Consider the following 8187-nt stretch of genomic DNA (forward strand, 5'->3'; position numbering starts at 1 on the left):
AAGTGAAATTAACTATAGAAAAATACCTTTCAATTTATAGGATACTAAAAGAGTAAATACACTTTGTTTATTATATTTATTTAAAAGCTTGAAAATTGAATAACGCTGAATTCTTTTACTTTTTGTAATAGGCATTTTATCATAGACGTTTAGTATACATTTAATTAACTATGTATATAAACACAATTTTATATTATATTCAATATTCTTTATAAAAGTAGCTTATAAGGTAACAATAAAGATCTAAGATATATATTTTTCTTAACATTTGCGAACGGCGTAAACAACGACGTGTGGAGGTGACCACATGAGGCGAGAGGCGAGAAAAGCCGATTACAAACAGACTACATTCCTTCCTTAGAACATTTTCTCTCCATTGTCGAGGCAACGTACTAGCTAGTATGTAGCGAAACATTTGGACCATACTATAGAAGATGCGGTGCCACTTCAAAATTTTCACTTGTATTCAAACGTAATAGAAATAAACGTAGCAAACCCAAAAGAATATATTTGTAAAATAATAATTTTAAAGTCTTTTCAGCTTGTTGGAGTTGAGTCTCAGCTTGTTGAGTCTTGGACTCCACGAAAATTGTATCAAAGGTTTATAAATAGAACGCTATGTTTATCAAACACTAAAACATTGACACTACAGGCACTTATTTATAGCTGCAAATCAATCTCGTTGAGTAAACTTTAAAGGGCATTGGGCAAAACCCGTAATAAAGAAATTGATAAATGTCTTCTGCTTATTATTGGCTTGTCTTCGGAGGGCGATCGATTTAATTGAGGCAAAGTTTAAACGGGACGGTGGTGGACTATTGCCTGTAAAACTTTGATTCGCGACCGTTCGCGATCACTTGAGCGCCGGCGTTGTGCCGCCGGACTCAGCGAAGCCGCCCGCCGCCGCGCTGCCGCCGGCCACCAACGTTTCCGTGAACAAAATTCATGGAACAATCTAATATGCAGATCTGGTAAGTCATGTAACAGACACGTGTATTGATTGCCTGACGGTTTTTCAGAATTTCTAAATATAAGACCATAGGTGTAGAGGTATAATAGTTTGTAAAGATTTTTCTGTACATCACACGGATGAATACGCTTATTATTTAAGGATGTAAAGACACGTTATGAATGGTACGAGTATATATCTTTACAAATCGTGAATAGGTAGGCAGGAACACAGTACTCTATTATTTCATTTATAAAATATGAAAGTAGAAACATTTTTTTTCATAAATGTTACATTAGCGAAATAAAGACACTTCACATGTATCTAACTAATTGAATAACGTAGCAGGATTGATTTGTCATAAGATATGTCGAAAATAGGAGTAGGTGTTATCGGAACATCATGTTCTTGGGTCGATAGAAAAGATTTAATTAGATGTAGCCGCGGGCAGATGCTAATACTAACATAAGCTAAAATTGGACTCATAACATGATGTAATAGTATACTTTGTTTTGTCAACGGTAATAATTAACGAGAACACAATAAAAATAGCCCTTGGTAAAAACAAGCGCGATCATTTGCGGACGATTTATTTTTGTATCCGAATCCGGGAAAGGTTATAATTTCATAACTGACATTTAATGAAGATATTTATTCTTTGGTTGGTGATATCCAGAGCGTTTTAATTTAACCGTTACCTCCCTACTTTTAATAATTAATGAGATTCTATAACATTTCATTTAAACGAATTTATGTGTAGTAATCTTCAATTTATTCGGTAATTTTATATTTATTTACATTGAAGCCACATTAATGCTATAATCTATCTAAATTTCTAAATTGCTATCAATTATCCTGTATTTTGTAAGAAGTTTACTGAAACTGACGTGCGAGACGTTATAGATCACAAACCTATGAAAATTACAACCGAAAAATATTAGTAACACATTCCTAAACACAAAAGGATGGATCAAAAATTAAAACGAAAGAAAAATACAGTGTGACCTAATATTAAGTCGGAATAGGTTTCGATATCACAAACGTGGAGATTTTCAGCGAAAATCTGCGACACTAAAGCGTTATAAAACTCTTAGCGTTTAACCTATTGTTGTAATATCCTCAGACGTGTGAGACGTAACTGAAACAATTGTTTTTAAATCCGTATGTAATGTGTTCTTGTTCGCACAGTTCAACAGATTTTTCTATCCTCTTAATTCTTCTGATTTTAGAAAAATTGAGCTTCATTTAAGTGGCTAGTTTTTAGTGTCTTTTTTCATAAAAAAAATAATTTTAAGAAGTAATATCGACACCATTTGTTTTGTAAATAGATGAATACTAGATCTATTTATCGTATTCTTTGGCGAGATATGGTATATGGTACAAGATAAAGAGATTAGAAATATAAATGGGGAGGCTTACGCTTTAAAATATGTATGGAGTTTTCTATCCCTAATTGGCTACTTCATACAGATAAAAGTTTTTGCGTTATTTCATCTAATATTTGTTACTAAAAGCAAAGTAACAATAAATGATAGATAATGCTTGTCATTTGTATATAAGCTATGAATGACCGCTGCGCGCTGGTGTCAAAGTTGCTCAAGCCGCCGCAGTTGTCTTAAAGTGCAAGTTGAGAGACAAATACTATAGTTAAAGAGAAATATTTCTAACAGTAATTTATTTTAAATAAATATATACCGACGAACGATATGTCGAATAGTCAACTTATTTTTTACTATTTAAATAAGTCGAAAGTGCGCGTTGGGTTTCCACCCACATTTTTTGTGTTAGAGTTTCAGGCGATATATCATTGAAGTTCGTGCCAAATGTAAAGTTTTTGCAATCGACAAAAAGATTTATTTATGCCATTAAAAATCTAAGAAAATTTTAGTGAAATCAAATAATATTTTAAAATGATATTTTTTAATAGAAGTAAAGGAAAATCGCTTCTTTCCCGTATACGAAAAAAGAAAGACTTACAAAATGTCCACGAGTCTTTACCATATTTCGACTCAATCCTATGGTTACCTTACCCCATATATTGTGAACAGCGGGAATAACTTTTAACGAAACCCGCTGTTCAGTGTTCGGCAGTAGTTGGAAGCTTAGTTCGGTGGACAACACACTGCGAGGCCGCGGAACCTACAACTAGTTCACAACAGGTAAACTGATTATGACCTTACGTTGATACCTAATGTAGGTATTCCAGTATCAATATTTAAAAGTTAAACTATAGGAAAGAATCACAGAAGCCCTATTAGAAGTGAGGCGACGGCGTGTGAGTTGTATATGTTTTTTTAAACCCCTTTTCAAGTCCTTTTGGTAAATTGCCTTATTTGGTTAAAACTTCGAATTTTTAACGTTCTTCTATATATAAATGGAGCGATAAAATTATTGCTCTGTTTTTTTATTTGAGTCTCTCTGATATCCTATTGCCATCGACAAAAAATAAACTTGTTATAACTATTTTCCTTAAGACCATAATGGTTTTAAGGAAAATACCACCTCTTTGATAATTCAAAGAGGTGGTATTAGAAAACTCTTTATTTCCTCTGTAATCATTTGTAGAAGACAAATAAAAGACTTTGACCTAATATTGAAGCAAGGGGCTCAGATGTAAGATTATATTTCAAAACTTATAAACACGCATTTTTCACAATTTCCCGTAAAATTCGTCACACTTTCTAAGAAAGGGTTAAAATTTTACTATTTTGAAACAAAAGTCAGCAACATAAATCTGAAACAATAAATACTAAAAGGTTAAGACTGGCTTAAAAATTGTTGTTTCTATTTTGGGCAGTTACAAGGTTTCTTTGTATCCTTATTCCTTATCCCAACATTTCAATGGCGCTGTATTTTCATAGTGCCGGTTTGAGTTGGAGCCAAATCGTCCAGCGACGATGGAAAAGAGGAAACAACAAACCTACTAAGCTGGAAAACTTTTATCCATATTTCATTTTACTTGACACAAAGGGTTCTTGTCAAAAAAGAACAAAGTATATAAATACTATTCCATCCAAAATCAACACTTTAAAAAACTTTTAAGGAAAGAAACCAATACATAAATGGTTTGTATATAAATTCAGAGAGCCAATACGTACTGAAATAATTACTACATGTATTAAATCCATTAAACCATAAATGTCTTTCATTTTTCGGAATATCATCGGATATTAATTTCATTAAGAGCTACGATTATTATCACAACAATCGCATCAGGGATATAATAAATTGAATTGCAAAGTAATAACATTATGCGTTGCACAAATTAAGTGTTAACCGCAGCCAGAATGACGTTTAATTTTAAACTATCGACGGGTGCGAGAAAAACTGATTTTCATTGGGGACTGTGTGCGGGCCGGGCTCGCGGTCAGGAGTGTGGGTGCGTGGGTGCGTGGGCCGCGCGCCCGCCCGCCCCGCGAATGTAACCGAACCTTCTCTACACTTCTGGGCGCCTGGTACTATTTGGCATTGACTTAGGGAAGACGTCCGACGATTTGTTGCCCAATCCCCGTCGAGTCAAACTGATCTACTCAACAAAATGAACGTTTATGTTTTCATGCGGTATTTTGACCGATATGACAACGAACGCCACTGATTAAGCGCAACCAATTAATTGATTGCTTTTCCTTTAAAGCTCTAGTTAATTTTATTTTATTTCGTAAACTGAAAATACAGTTTATATATAAAATTTAATGATTCTTTCAATATCCGGCGTAAGTAGTTCAGGTAAGAAGATACACATATTCCTGTTTCGGATAAAAGCTAATAATAGTATGAGTTCGGGTTTGAATAAACTTGAAGCGTAATACTCCGTCAAATCGTTATTTCGAAATTGAGTAGCTGGAAAATCAGGCACCTACGGCGAAATATGTGTATTGTACTCGTTACAGAAAGCAGTTGAAACTGAAACCTTCCTTAGTACGTATTGAATAAGGATAGAAACAAGTTTTAAAAATATTTCCTACTTACAGCTGCAAGGGAGAGGTTATAAGCTATTTATGCGGGTAGGGTGTCGTTACTGCCAATTTGTGGTTACGTCGCATCGTTGACGTTTAATTGGAGTATTTTTCCATGTTTTTCAAAATTGGATTTCAAACATAACATAAACGGACTTTTATTTTGTTTAAATAGAACAGATTTTTACAATTTTTGAATATTGTCGTTTTAATAAGGTTTGTAGCGATTGCCGTTCTTTGGTCTATGCATACTCCCATTAAAAAAAATGTTTATTTTATTTAAACAGTTTTTTTTTTAGTAAAAGGTCAAGCTTTTTGAATCTTTAATTTTTATATTAACTTCAAACTTTCCGAAAAGTCCCTTCGTTATTCGTCACTTTAGTTGCTTTATTTTTAAGGTTTCGTACCCAAAGGGTAAAAACGGATCCCTATTACTGAACTTTTTCTGTCCGTCTGTCATCAAGTATCTCATGAACCGTGATAGTAACCGTAGACAGTTTAAATTTTCACAGATATTTTCTGTTACCGCTATAACAATAAAAACTAAAAACCGGAATAAAATAAATATTTAAGGACGCTTCCACAATACAAACAAAAGTGATTTTTTGCTATTGCGATATTGATAAGACAACATGTAGATGCTAGAAGTATTTACAGAATAGTATAGTAGTAGTAGTATATAGATGGCAAATTTAAATAAATAAAAAATATTTTATTTAATAAAGTTAAAAATAAATAAAAATATTTTATTTAAATTAAACAAATTTTAAGAGGGAGGCTCCCACACAGCTCACACGACTTATGATTGTTACTGATATCGATACCAGTAGATGCAACGTGAAATATTCACAAAATGTGTATTTATGAATTAATTTTAAGGAAAATTATGGTACGAAGTCCTTCGTGCGCGTGACTCGCACTTTGCCGGTTTTAATTTCAAATAAACTGTTTTGCTTTAGTATATTCGGGTGTAATGTAGTAAAATTAATATTTTTAAGTATTTGAATATAACTGTTTTAAAAAAAATCAGATTAATAATATCTTTTTTTACTTTTTAAAATAATTTCGATGCTATATTACTGTTTTCTCTTGAAGCATCCGTCGTGTGATCTCAATTATGCGTAAATAGTATTTAATTGCAATTGAATGGATGAGTGCAAAAAGAAGAATAAAAATGGATGACCGAATTGTATGTACGCGTATAACTTTTGAACAACTAAACTAAGTTAGATAAATCTTTTTTAATTTACTTGCAATAGTCAGAAGAAGGTTTGTATGGGATCGACGGGATCCAAACACCCACAGGAATGGGATCAAGGGTATAAAATTGACTATATACCCAATTAAACAAAAATGATCATTTTTAAGTAATTTAACATAGCGTTAAATAATCTAAATATTTAGTAAAGTAATATAAGATAAATTCCTAAATCCTATCCTATTCCTAAATCAATACGTAAGTAACTGTTAATTTTTTTAAATTTTTATTTAAATATTCCGATTAATAGTTGTATTGTTAAATAAAATAATGTTTATCATTTCAATAATAAATCCTTTTGCAGGTTTAACAATGCACATTATATTTAATTTACAGCTTTTTTTAAACCGCAAGACAAGTTGTATTTTACTTTGTAATACTTTTCTGTGATTTTACCTAATATCTGTTTGTTATTTTTCACTTGTGTTTCCTGATTGTAAATTGTAGGAGACAGGTCGGTTATATCGTGATGCGTGCCAACAACTCCAATGCAATATTGCGGATCTTTCAACGGAGCCCTTTTGATAGTTCCACATATCGTTTGCAAAATTGCAAAAACCAATTCCTACGTAGTCCTCTTTTTTAAGCCACGGAAAAGTATGTACATATTTTTTCCAACCCCCTACATTTATTACTTCTATGTTTTAAGCCTAGTAGATTATTATAATTATTTGTTTAGAGATATAATATTAATTTTCGTTTCTATAAATAAAACTTAAAAAATATTTTTAGTTAGTTCAAATAACGTAACATTTTTCAGTACTAAATATAACTTCTATAGAAACATCAGATTAAAAGAGCTGTTTGTAAAAGCTCGCTAAAATATGACGCTAACAATATCTTACACGCTTTTTATGAAGGCCGAGGTTTTCCCGCTACTGTACGAAAAAATATTTATATGCAAACGAACTGCCGACCCATTCAAAAGTAGGAATTAAAAACATCATTCATTACATTTTTCACCCTCATAACAAAAAGTTTTCTGTTAAATAAAGTTTTGTGAAAAGTTATTCATTAAAACATGTTCGTTTTTAAAAGCAACAGTTTACATCCCCTTAGCATAATAAAAGTAACAGAACTTAATACGCAATCTTTTCTTTAAATCATAATAGTTCGTCGTTGTTGCGTAAACATTACGCGCTGCCTTGCAATAATCATGAAGCGTTTACAAATTGAAAGAGAGAGTTGGGACACCAAAACCCGCTTTCCCACATTCCAACGATAAAAGGGAAAACAGTTTCAACTTGAAGCTCGAGAGGGACGGGAATAAGACAGCACTGAAGGTGCGAGAGGGTGATAAAATAAATGTAAGGGCTTACCTCCTTGCTGGTCCTGGTAGCCTGGTAACTCGTTACAGGTCGCGTAACGTCGCGACGAGTTCGGCCGGGCGCAGCGGGCGAGCAGTTGCGACGGCTCGGCGGCGCTGACTGCAATCGCATCGCATTCCGCCGGGGGTGGTGCATTTTGTGCAAGCGAGACTGCAGCGCCCGCCCATTTGCCTCGTGCCTCACTTTCCCGCCCTACTGTTCCTGTTAACTTAGAGAACTTACAACACTTAACTGTGAATTGCAATTACACACCTGATTGAATTGTTCGATAGATTTAGTTTCAAATAAGCACGAGGAAGTGTTAATCCGCGAAAAATAAGTTTAAGAACAGATTAAAGTCCGATTAAAAATCGCTATTTGCTTAGATGTCGCGTGATATTTTATGAGGCGTCGTTTTGTAAGTCAAGAAGACGTTATCTGAAGTAAAAATATCCCAGACTGTTTTCGTTTACACGATAATCGGTGGTGGTAGAGGCTTGGGCGGGACCGCCTACGCGTCGGTCGCCTATGGTGACCGCCCGTTGCCGCCGCGCTCTCCCCACGTGTCTCACTACTAACTTTATACTAACTTTTCTCAAGTGCCAATATGCTATTTCGTTCTTTTACTTTATTATACGTAAAATAAATATTAATTGATTAATTATGAGCACTTTTATACAACAAGAAAATGTCAAATATTGTAACAAGTGTATTTAA

At 33.5% G+C, this 8187-nt stretch overlaps 1 protein-coding gene across 1 annotated transcript in view; it reads right to left on the bottom strand.

Annotated features, from left to right (window-relative positions):
• fru (sex determination protein fruitless) overlaps positions 1 to 7583 on the bottom strand; it is a 73077-nt gene extending 65494 nt beyond the window's left edge. Inside the window, exon 1 of the mRNA XM_076119939.1 lies at positions 7483 to 7583. The gene's annotated coding sequence lies outside the window, so the exon portion shown is untranslated. The remainder of the gene's footprint in view (positions 1 to 7482) is intronic.
• Positions 7584 to 8187: the final 604 nt, after the last annotated feature.

The sequence above is a fragment of the Anticarsia gemmatalis genome, chromosome 11, assembly GCF_050436995.1.
Source record: "Anticarsia gemmatalis isolate Benzon Research Colony breed Stoneville strain chromosome 11, ilAntGemm2 primary, whole genome shotgun sequence".
Taxonomy (NCBI): domain Eukaryota; kingdom Metazoa; phylum Arthropoda; class Insecta; order Lepidoptera; family Erebidae; genus Anticarsia; species Anticarsia gemmatalis.